Source organism: Bos indicus x Bos taurus, chromosome 3 (assembly GCF_003369695.1).
Source record: "Bos indicus x Bos taurus breed Angus x Brahman F1 hybrid chromosome 3, Bos_hybrid_MaternalHap_v2.0, whole genome shotgun sequence".
NCBI lineage: Eukaryota > Metazoa > Chordata > Mammalia > Artiodactyla > Bovidae > Bos > Bos indicus x Bos taurus.
This window is the reverse complement of record NC_040078.1, coordinates 33,129,884-33,136,429: the sequence shown is the minus strand read 5'-3', so window position 1 is coordinate 33,136,429 and position 6,546 is coordinate 33,129,884.

The window sequence follows — 6,546 nt, the reverse complement described above, 5'->3', positions numbered from 1 at the left end:
CCATTGGCCTTCAGACCTGAATGTGAGAAGGTCTTATTTTCAGCTCAGCCGAGGGGAAATAAACAGTACTTCACTTTGTGGCAAATGCTCTGAGCCTATAGAAATCATCTTGGCCCACGTGTGTGTGTGTCTCATAGCCTCTGTCCAGGAGGCCACCCTGGTCGGTGACCTCCCTAGGAGGTACTGGTAGCCCGGGGGTAAGGTTCCTAGGCAGGTTTTCCAAGGCTCAGCCCTGGCCTCTTTGCCAAGAGGTATTTGTTTGTTTTTAAAGCAGTTTGTTTCATTAACCACTAGATACAGGAAAGTAATCATCAGCCATAACTCCATTCCCAGCATCAACAACCCATAGCTCTCAAAGGAAGAACGGTGATTCTGACTTGTTGACCTGAATCAGGAGGACAAATACACTGTAGAATTCAATTCTGTGATGAGAGACAAAATCGCACTGGGATTTGAAACTTCCTTGATCCTGAGCCTTCAGTGGTTATCTCATTGACATTTTCCAGGATACTCCCAGCATAAATGAATTATTTCTGAATAGAGTCCCCTAATTAGAAAATACATGGAATGAGGGGCAACACTTTCCCATCCTGTTCTCATGGCAGACCTCACCACTCAGTGCTGGCAGTCTCTCTCACAGAGCCCAGATCTCAGTCTCAACACATTTCTCTAGGCAGCCACTATAATCAGTCAGCATTGGCCTATGGAATGAACTCCTTTGACTTTCCTGAATTAGTTTATAATCATAGGCAGGAGCTGTGTGTCAAGTTCTCATTGGAAGGATACTTAGAAGACCCTCAGGATGTCTTTTTTTGGTTTGTTTGTTTTTCCCAACGAGAATGAAGGCAGAATGTAGATGTTCCTTAAAAAACTAAAAGTAGAGTTGCCATGCGATCCATCAATCCCACTCCTGGGTATGTATCTGGAGAAAACTCAAATTCAAAAAATTCATGTACCCTAGTGTTCATCATGGCGCAGTTTATAATAACCAGGACATGGGAGCAACATAAATGCCCATCAACAGATGAATGGATAAAGAAGATGGAGATATATACATAACGAAGTATTACTCAGCTATAAAACAGAATGAAATAATGTCATCTGAGGCAACAAGAATGGACCTAGAGATTATCATACTAAGTGAAGTAGGTCGGAAAGAGAAAGACGAACATCAATGATATCACTTCTATGTGGGATCTAAAATATGGTACAAATGAACTCATTCACAAAACGGAAACCAATGCACAGACGTAGAAAACAAATTTATGGTTACTAAAAGGGAAAGAGGGGGGAGGGATAAGTCAGGAGTTTGGGGGTTAACAGAAACAAACTACTCGAAATGAGATAAACAACAAGGTCCTACGGTATAGTGAAAGTGAAGTCGCTCAGTCGTGTCCGACTCTTTGCGACCCCACGGACTGTAGCCCACCAGGCTCCTCTGTTCATGGGATTTTCCAGGCAAGAGTACTGGAGTGGGCTGCCATTTCCTTCTCCAGGGGATATTCCCAACCCAGGGATCAAACCCAGGTCTCCCACATTGTGGGCAGACGCTTTACCGTCTGAGCAAATAGCTCGAGCCTATGTAGTACTGTATACTACACTATACACTATACTATACATTATACTACAGTACTGGACTACTGTACAGTACAGGGAGCTATAGTCAATATCCTGTAGTAAGCCATAATGGGAAGGAATATGAAAAAGAATGTATATATGTGTATACACTTGTCTGTACTTCAGAAATTAATGCAATATTATAAACCAACTCTATTTCAATTAAAAAAAAGAATGTGGGCAGGAGATAGCTGGGAAGGGTGGAGGTAGATGAAGGAAGTTGGGTTAAAGAGAGCCACGGGTCTTTATCTGGTCCTACCATTTTCTGATTTAAGACTTGATCTGATTCTTCTTGCTTCCCAGGTGGCACTAATGGTAAAGACTTGCCTGTCAATACAGGAGACATAAGAGACACGGATTCCATCCCTAGGTCGGGAAGATTCCCTAGAGGAGGGTACGGCAACCCACTCTAGTTTTCTTGGTTGGAGAATCCAATGGACAGAGGAGCCAGGACGGCTACAGTCCATAGGGTCACACAGAGTCAGACACGACTGAAAAGACCGAGCATGCCTGCACGCACGATTCTTCTCACTTGCCACAAGCAACCTCTGTTCCTGTCTGTTCCTAAATGAAGCCCTGGGACTTCTCCTATCTCCGGGCGGGGCAGCTTGAAGTGGGGCCGGGGTTTCCTTCTTCCTGAGGGGCAGCAAGGGGCAGAGCTCTGTCCCTGGTGCCTTGTAGCTGGCCCATGCCCTCGGGTCACTGGCCAGCCATGCCTCCCAAGACCCCCTACCTTAAAGGAGTCAACTGTGCTCCATACCCTGCTGATCTCAGGATTTCCTAAAGAAACGTTGTGTTCAAGACTTCCCTGGTGGTCCAGTGGCTAAGACTCCTCCGCACTCCCAATGCAGGGAGCCCAGGTTTGATCCCTGGTCAAGGAACTAGATCCCTCATGCCACAGCTAAGCTAATAGTTCAACATGCCACAACTAAAGATCTCTCATGCTGCAACTAGGACCTGGCACAGCCAAATGAATAAATAAATATTTTTTTTAAAAAAGAAAGAAGAGTTAATGTTCGGTCACTAAATCGAACAAGAGAAAAAAAAAAATAGAGGGAAGAAGCATAGGTCCTTCAGCTGAAGAGAGTCCCCAATCTACCACCAAGAGAATTATTTGTAATTACTGCTTTTATTTATTTTAATGAAATATTTCACATGCATGAAAGATCGTGGGTTGAAGAATAATATTAAAAATGTCATCCACATATTTGCTGCAGCTTCAGAAATTGAAGGATTTTCTTTAATGAGAATAAAAGAGTGATTCAGGCCTGAACTGGGCCAGCCCCGCTGTCCCTTGCTTCCCCGGGGCTCTCCAGGAGGATACAGCTGAGCTATGTTAGTGGGAAATTGGCAAGCTCAGATCTATGACCTAATATATAGCAGCTTCCGTGTATCGCCTTCGTCAATCAGCACCGGCTGTAAATAATACCTGCTTCCTGTCGGCAAGCCCCCTGCCTCTGTGTCCTGACCGGTGGGGCAGGCACATGGCTCCTGCAACTGTCTGTTCTGATGTTCATTCAGACCATCCTGAGTTTTTATTTTCCACGTGTTTCCATGGCTCATCCTGGGTGAGGGATTGTGGAGTTCTCTCTTTTCCAGGGACTGGTAGACAGCCATTTGCTTCCTCACAGATCACAGCCTTTTGGGTTTGTAATAGCAGAACGCAGAGTGGGCAGGAGGGCTGTGTTGGGTTTTGAGCTTATATTATCTTTTCCAGGTGGATGGATTCCTAATATGAGATGAATTGTTGCATTTTTTCTTTTTCATGTTTTTGCCCTCACCAGGGACCTGGACTTTGTTCCCCAGAGTTGTTGGGAACTTGCTGGCATTTGTAAGTACAAAAGCTGCATTAAAAGAAGCTTTTCACAGTAATTTACTGTCTGGATGCTGCTTACTGAACATCCCTCTGCAACAGGCTACTCCCAAGCAGACTTGACTGTGTTCTTCTCCTGTCCCCACTGCTTCAAACTTGATTAAAAGTCCAAGTTTGGGCACTCAGGTCTTTCATGAATTCCTGCCTGCTTACCTACCCAATCTAGCCTCTCATTCCTTCACTAAATCGTTAACTAAATTAAAAAAAATTAAACACTAAACTGAGTTCATCTCTGCACATTCTCCTGCATCCTACCCGCTCCCCCCAAATCAGGCTGTACTCATTCTGCACCTCCCAACCTGCCTAATCCCTGCCTCCGCCACCCCGCCCCACTATCAACAGTCTGTGGTTAGTGAGGCCGTGTGGACGGCTCTGTGGTCGAAACTGCCACCCTTACCCCGGTGGCCATCTCTCCGAGCACAGATCAGAGCCTTTAGTCTTGAACACAGTGCTGGTCACCTCGTAATTCTGTGGCGTACTAACCAACATCAAGGCTACAAAGAACAAAGAACTTTATTTGGGGGTCTTAAGAATTGCAATTTGGGAAACACAGAATTGGGTAATATTGAATAAGTGTTCTGAGGAAAAGAAACAATCAGGGGGTTATAAAGGCAAAAACAATGAGACTGTCTTCTGACACAAAAAGAAAATATTTATTTGTCTTTCAGGGACGGACCATCGTGGATTGTTTTAGGGTAAGGGTCTGATAAATATCTTGAGTTTCTGGCAGAAGTTCTTGATGCCTTTGTCAGGACACTACATGGTCAAAAGATTAGATTCTACTTGGGCTGGGATGTGCATAAGTCACCTTTACTCAGTGGCCTCCTGGTTCTGTTTTGGAGAGCTCTCAGCAAAGCTGACTCCATTTTGATTTCCTTTTCACAATCTTTTGTAGGTGGCCATCAAGTAGATGCAAGGTCTTGGGGTCATTCCTCAGCCCAAGTTCCTACCTTTAACCCTAGGCTGTCTTCTACCATCCACTGGAGCCCACTGACCTGTCCTCCAGTTCTCAGAAGCAGATTCTTCACTGTTGTTGATTCCGTCACTCAGCTGTACACTTTGAATCAGCTCTTTGCTCCTCAAGTCTACTCCCCCACTTCTTTGCCCTGCTGTGTCCCAGAGGGTGTGTCCCTGGGGAATGGCAGCCATGGGCTTCTGTGCTGGCTGGCCTCCAGATGGCTTTTGCTAATGGGAACCTCTGATGCTTAGAGGAAAGGGAAAAATTAAACTAGGTATTTATTTCCCTGGCATGCTCCCAGTGAGGTCACCTGAGTTGGCTGTCCCTAGGCCAAAAGGGACAGAATCTTGGCCAAAAGATTGTAGAACCTCTCGAGAGAACTTCTCTATAAGACTCCCCTTCTGGTCTAGGCAATTGTTTTCTCTCTTGTCTTCTGGCCTGAAAGCACATCTTCTCTGCTGTTACTGGCCCCCGTCGCTGCATTAGCTCTTGTCTCTCTCTTACACCAAGCCCACACGTACTTTAAAGAGAGTGCTCTCTGCATTATTCTATTTTGAATCCCCCCATTTCTTGTGGAGGCACTGATAGATGTGTGTTCCTTCTCCTGCACACCCTGAATTGGTGAATTTCATTGACTCCTACATGGTTCTCCAAACCTCCGTCATCTGCTACTCTTCCTTCTCCCTCACCCACCCCTCTACCCACTTAGACTGGGTCCTCTCTATTCTCATTCCATCTATTGACATAGCCTCCTGGTTAGCATAGCATCTCCACACTTGATTCCACTCATCCATCTTGCCCTTGCTGAAGACTCTCTCAAATAATTCTTCATCCACAAGAAGAAATCTCCCTGTGTCAGCATGCCCAAGCAGGCTCCAGTCTCACTTCTGATGCTCGTCACTTCCAGTCTGTATCTCTGAGTGTTGCCCCCAAGGGCACTGGGCCCTGTCTGTCTTTCTGCCTTCATAAACATGACTTATTCTGGCTGGAGCATTTTCTCTCCATGTCTGTTGAGTGAACTCCACTCTGCCTCCAGCATCCTCTCCTCCATGAGGCCTGCTGTTTTGGCCGCCACTGGATCTAGTGCTGTGGTAACAGTCTGTCCATTTCCTGGAGTGGATCACCTGTTTGCCCACCAGCTTCCCCAACTGATATATGGCAAAGCAGGAGTTGAATTCAAGAGGTGATTCCCAAGCTTACATCTTTTCCACCAGCCTGTACCCTGCTCCCCACAAGAATGGCTACTTGACAGGGTTATTGGGGATAATGCCTGACACACAGCAGGAGCTCGATACATACTGTGATCAATGAGTGACCAGACTGGGAGTACCCCCATCTCATCTCCTATCTTTTGTGTGTTTCTTGGTCCTTCAGGTCTTTTGCCTGCCCCAGCTAAAGTATGTTTCTGGACAAATTGCTGAGGCTCCATCAGAGATGAAGCTCCTCCAGGAAGACTGGATACTGGGCTAGCTGTCAGGAAGCCTGGCTTGTCAGGTCGGAAAATGAAAATGTTAGTGATGAACAGCACTTCTGGTGACTCTGTGTGTGGGGGTGCTTTTGCATCAACACACTGAGGAGGTGCTATCCATCAGGGGCCAGAAGATGGATTTTGCCCCCTAGCCATCTTGCCTAGCTGCTGGCATCACTTGGCTGTATCTCCAAATTCCCACTTTCTTTGGAAATCCCAGATGGATCCTTCCCAGAACCAGAAAAGCTATTTTTTCTTTCTTTCTGAAAGACGGCACCTTATTTCCATGACTTTTCTTGCCTAGCACTGAGACATCTCAACCACTCCCAAGGTTTTGTTTTATTGTGGTAGAATTTCATTTCTAGGTGAAACCCCTACAGGAGGAAAGAGCAGATAGCCTGTCATATAGGGACATCTGGAATTATGGGGCTCCACCTCCTGCTTATCAGGGATGTAGCTGATGAAAAAGGACAACTGTTGGGGACCCATCTCCTCTTTCTCCTCCCAAATGCCAAGAAGGGGGAGCTGCTTCCTGAGCTCAGGCTTGCTGCTCGCATACCACAGCCCATCCCCTTAGAGACCTGCTTCTGCCAGGTGGGGCTGCTGGGGGAGTGAGGGGAGACACCGCCT